The sequence below is a fragment of the Pseudophryne corroboree genome, chromosome 6, assembly GCF_028390025.1.
Source record: "Pseudophryne corroboree isolate aPseCor3 chromosome 6, aPseCor3.hap2, whole genome shotgun sequence".
In the NCBI taxonomy this organism is placed as follows: Eukaryota; Metazoa; Chordata; class Amphibia; order Anura; family Myobatrachidae; genus Pseudophryne; species Pseudophryne corroboree.
Genome location: NC_086449.1, coordinates 819417182 through 819423152, shown reverse-complemented (window position 1 = coordinate 819423152; position 5971 = coordinate 819417182). Strand labels below are relative to the sequence as shown.

At 44.4% G+C, this 5971-nt stretch overlaps 1 pseudogene; it reads right to left on the bottom strand.

Annotated features, from left to right (window-relative positions):
- Window positions 1–5149: 5149 nt before the first annotated feature.
- On the bottom strand, window positions 5150–5268 carry LOC134937174 (5S ribosomal RNA; annotated as a pseudogene).
- Window positions 5269–5971: the final 703 nt, after the last annotated feature.

Sequence of the window (5971 nt, the reverse complement as noted above, 5' to 3'; positions counted from 1 at the left end):
GCCCTAGTTCATGTAATGCACCATACAGTAATAGTGCCCTAGTTCTTGTAACACACCATACAGTAATAGTGCCCTAGTTCATGTAATGCACCATACAGTAATAGTGCCCTAGTTCTTGTAATGCACCATACAGTAATAGTGCCCTAGTTCTTGTAATGCACCATACAGTAATAGTGCCCTAGTTCTTGTTATGCACCATACAGTAATAGTGCCCTAGTTCATGTAATGCACCATACAGTAATAGTGCCCTAGTTCTTGTAATGCACCATACAGTAATAGTGCCCTAGTTCTTGTAATGCACCATACAGTAATAGTGCCCTAGTTCATGTAATGCACCATACAGTAACAGTGCCCTAGTTCATGTAATGCACCATACAGTAACAGTGCCCTAGTTCATGTAATGCACCATACAGTAATAGTGCCCTAGTTCATGTAATGCACCATACAGTAATAGTGCCCTAGTTCATGTAATGCACCATACAGTAATAGTGCCCTAGTTCATGTAATGCACCATACAGTAATAGTGCCCTAGTTCTTGTAACGCACCATACAGTAATAGTGCCCTAGTTCATGTAATGCACCATACAGTAATAGTGCCCTAGTTCTTGTTATGCACCATACAGTAATAGTGCCCTAGTTCATGTAATGCACCATACAGTAATAGTGCCCTAGTTCATGTAATGCACCATACAGTAATAGTGTCCAAGTTCTTGTAATGCACCATACAGTAATAGTGCCCTAGTTCATGTAATGCACCATACAGTAACAGTGCCCTAGTTCATGTAATGCACCATACAGTAATAGTGCCCTAGTTCATGTAATGCATCATACAGTAATAGTGCCCTAGTTCATGTAATGCACCATACAGTAATAGTGCCCTAGTTCATGTAATGCACTATACAGTAATAGTGCCCTAGTTCATGTAATGCACCATACAGTAATAGTGCCCTAGTTCATGTAATGCACCATACAGTAATAGTGTCCTAGTTCATGTAATGCACCATACAGTAATAGTGCCCTAGTTCATGTAATGCACCATACAGTAATAGTGCCCTAGTTTATATAATGCACCATACAGTAATAGTGCCCTAGTTCTTGTAATGCACCATACATTAATAGTGCCCTATTTCATGTAATGCATACAGTAATAGTACCCTAGTTCTTGTAACGCACCGTACAGTCATAGTGCCCTAGTTCATGTAACGCACCGTACATTAATAGTGCCCTAGTTCATGTAACCTGGGCACCGTACAGTAATAGTAATAGTGCCCTAGTTCATGCCCTAGTTCATGTAAGGCACCGTACAGTAATAGTGCCCTAGTTCTTGTAACGCACCGTACATTAATAGTGCCCTAGTTCATGTAATGCACCATACAGTAATCGTGCCCTAGTTCATGTAATGCACCATACAGTAATAGTGCCCTAGTTCTTGTAACGCACCATACATTAATAGTGCCCTAGTACATGTAACGCACCATACAGTAATAGTGCCCTAGTTCATATAATGCACCATACAGTAATAGTGCTCTAGTTCTTGTAACGCGCCATACAGTAATAGTGCCCTAGTTCTTGTAACGCACCATACAGTAATAGTGCCCTAGTTCATGTAACGCACCGTACAGTAATAGTGCCCTAGTTCATGTAACGCACCGTACAGTAATAGTGCCCTAGTTCTTGTAACGCGCCATACAGTAATAGTGCTCTAGTTCATGTAATGCACCATACAGTAATAGTGCCCTAGTTCATGTAACGCACCATACAGTAATAATGCCCTAGTTCATGTAACGCACTATACAGTAATAGTGCCCTAGTTCATGTAATGCACCATACAGTAATAGTGCCCTAGTTCTTGTAACGCACCATACAGTAATAGTGCCCTAGTTCATGTAATGCACCATACAGTAATAGTGCCCTAGTTCTTGTAACGCACCATACAGTAATAGTGCCCTAGTTCTTGTAACGCACCATACAGTAATAGTGCCCTAGTTCTTGTAACGCGCCATACAGTAATAGTGCGCTAGTTCATGTAATGCACCATACAGTAAAAGTGCCCTAGTTCATGTAACGCATAGAGTAATAGTGCCCTAGTTCTTGTAACGCACCATACAGTAATAGTGCACTAGTTCTTGTAACGCACCATACAGTAATAGTGCCCTAGTTCATGTAACGCACCATACAGTAATAATGCCCTAGTTCATGTAACGCACTATACAGTAATAGTGCCCTAGTTCATGTAACGCACACAGTAATAGTGCCCTAGTTCTTGTAACGCACCATACAGTAATAGTGCACTAGTTCATGTAATGCACCATACAGTAAAAGTGCCCTAGTTCATGTCACGCATACAGTAATAGTGCCCTAGTTCTTGTAACGCACCATACAGTAATAGTGCCCTAGTTCTTGTAACGCGCCATACAATAATAGTGCTCTAGTTCATGTAATGCACCATACAGTAATAGTGCCCTAGTTCATGTAACGCACCATACAGTAATAATGCCCTAGTTCATGTAATGCACCATACAGTAATAATGCCCTAGTTCATGTAACGCACCATACAGTAATAATGCCCTAGTTCATGTAACGCACCATACAGTAATAGTGCCCTAGCTGGGTTTGAAATGCCGGTGGTCAGGATGCTGGCGGTCAGAATATGACCGTGGCATCCTGACAGTGAGGATCCTGATGGGGTAAAGTAAGTATACTTTCCTTCCCCCCATGGTACCCTAACCCTCTGTTCATAGTAATGCCCTAGTTCACATTATACCACACAGCGATATCAGTTCATATCATGCTACATTGTATTCCGCCTCAGTTCACAATTTGCCACATTGCACAGTGGCACATTATGCCACACAGTGCTTCCAGTTCATATTATGCCACACACGGGGCGGGGACAAACCAGCTCCTACCTGAGGGGATACTTAATGCAGAAAAAGCCACTGTGAGTGGATATCTTTTTAATTTAGGAACACTGTCTCTTTCTGGGACCCCGCTGTAGTCCCTAACCCCCCCGAGTCCTAACCCTAAGAGTCACCCCCGATACGTACCCGTGGGATGCGGGTGTTCCGGTGTCGGTCACCTGACCGCTGGCACCCCCAGTGCCGGGATGCTGACTGCATCCCAATATAATAGCTAGAGCTGCCTCAGTCCTGCACCGGTACTAATGAGCAGCAGGATGGGACACTGGGGGTGGGGAGAGACATACATCTCATCATACAGGTCGCTGTGACTAATGGGGTGAGTGGCTTCTGGGGGTGCAGTAATATGGGGGGGCTGCAGACATGTGGGTGCAGTAAGATGGGTGGAGGGTGACTTGGGGTGCAGTATGGAGTGGAGGGTGACTGGGTGCAGGGACACATGGGGCGCAGTAAGGCTTGGAGCAGGGACACGGGGTGCAGTATAGCTGAGTGCAGGGACACATGGGGTGCAGTATGGCTGGGAGCAGGGACACATGGGGTGCAGTATGGCTGGGAGCAGGGACACATGGGGTGCAGTATGGCTGGGAGCAGGGACACATGGGGTGCAGTATGGCTGGGAGCAGGGACACGGGGTGCAGTATGGCGGGGAGCAGGGACACATGGGGTGCAGTATGGCTGGGAGCAGGGACACATGGGGTGCAGTATGGCTGGGAGTAGGGACACGAGGTGCAGTATGGCTGGGAGCAGGGACACATGGGGTGCAGTAAGGCTGGGTGCAGGGACACAGGGTGCAGTACGGCTGGGTGCAGAGACACATGGGGTGCAGTAAGGCTTGGAACAGGGACACGGAGTGCAGTATGACTGGGTGCAGGGACACATGGGGTGCAGTAATATGGGGGGGGGGCTGTGGATATGTGGGTGCAGTAGGATGGGTGAAGGATGACACAGGGTGCAGTATGGCTGGGTGCAGGGACACGGGGTGCAGTATGGCTGGGAGCAGGGACACATGGGGTGCAGTATGGCTAGGAGCAGAGACACATGGGGTGCAGTATGGCAGGGAGCAGGGACACATGGGGTGCAGTATGGCTGGGAGCAGGGACACAAGGGGTGCAGTATGGCTGGGAGCAGGGACACATGGGGTGCAGTATGGCAGGGAGCAGGGACACATGGGGTGCAGTATGGCAGGGAGCAGGGACACATGGGGTGCAGTATGGCAGGGAGCAGGGACACATGGGGTGCAGTATGGCTGGAGCAGGGACACATGGGGTGCAGTAAGGCTGGGTGCAGAGACACCGGGTGCAGGTACACATGGAGTGCAGTAAGGCTTTGATAAAGTCAGTTATTTCCTATAAACAATAAGCTATATTCTATTATGGACTACGTACGCTATTGGCGCACTGAGCACCGTAAGGGTACGCACTTAGCGTAGCAGACGCTAGGCCGTGGGTGCGACGCACGAGCGACATGTACGCTCACGGTATGTTACACAGTAACCCTTAGTAACAACACACCGAAAGGGTATGCTTTACACCTTAAACCTTGGCAATGAAATACTCTAACGATGTAATGCTTACCAACCTTGATAATATGAAAAGCTAAGAGAAGAAAAAAGAAAGACTCTGTGTTGGGGCACGCTTAGAAATTTGAAATAAGTTTATTAAAACTTAACATTTAATTAATAACGAATAAAAGTAATGAGGAGTTTGATACAAAAAAATTGTTCAAGAACACAAAGTAAACATATATATTGACAGAAATCAGGATAAGCCTGATACAAAATTATGGGCACCTGTGGTGAAAAATATACTGAAAAACATAAAAAATTACAAAAAATTAATATTATTAAGGTGCCTGAGTTAATCAAAATTCAAAATTGGAGTAGAGGTAAATGATATGTACATATAATCACCGCAGTGATAATTGTAGGTAAGCACCTAGTCTAAAACCTCATGAGAATAGATGAGAGGCACAAAGGTTCATAATTGAAATGTCAAATCACTGAGGGTAATCACCTGGTAGAGATTCTGTTTGCTAAAAGGCTAGATCCTTGTAGATAACAAAGCATTTAAGATAAAAGTATGATTATTAAAGATACAAAAGAGCATTGATAAATAAGCCTAAAGGCAAAGCCAATTGTAGATAAATAGAAGGTTTGCGGGAAAGTTGGATAAGGAATAGGTAAGTTTCAGAAGTTGCTCTAACACTTCTGCTGTTTGTGATCAGAGGTCACAATCTTACTGCACCTGATATTCCCAAGAGGTCACCCTACTAGGTACTGATCAGGCTTATCAGCGCTTAGCTTCCAAGGTCGGATGAGATTGGGCGTTGCTGCTGAAATATGGCAGTAATAAACACTAGGACACAAATGAGAGAGTGTAATGAGTAGTGAGCAACAAGGTACTTCTGCTGTCCAGTTTCTAGCGCAGATTCTCTGTTGCTGTGAGCATTGCAGAGAGTGGTCTCGCATCTGGATGAGAGGGTACTAAAAATAGAAGTGAGATATGCTCAGAATAGGGAGGAAACCCTGCCTTCTGCTGTCCACTGTCTTATATAGATATATAGCGGACAGTGGATGAGAGAGGTGGGTTAGGCTTACCTATTGAAAAAAAAGGGTGGTGGGAAAATTAGAAGAAGGAGAAGAAATGGTAATGTGGTGAGATCACAAATTAACAAAAAATTAAGTAAATTATGAAATAAAACAATCATGAAATCAACGATTAATTGGAAAAAGGAAAATAAACACAGGCTGCATGATAAAGGCTTACCAAAATGGGTATAAGACCCTGTTTATGCAGAAAGGATTCTGCAAAAAAGTATTACACTTAAAAGGAAATACCAGAAAATGGTTTAGAACAATAATTAAGGATCAAAAATAGCAAACATGGAAAAAAACAATATTGATTATATATCAGTATCAGTTAAATAACTGGAGTCCAAATGGGCACATACAATACCAGGGAGTCCCAAAAGTGATCTGAGCTAGAAAGAGTTCAGCATCACTGAGCACAGACGGACCGTTTCACCAGGGTGGCTTGTTCACTGTGTCCACCCTG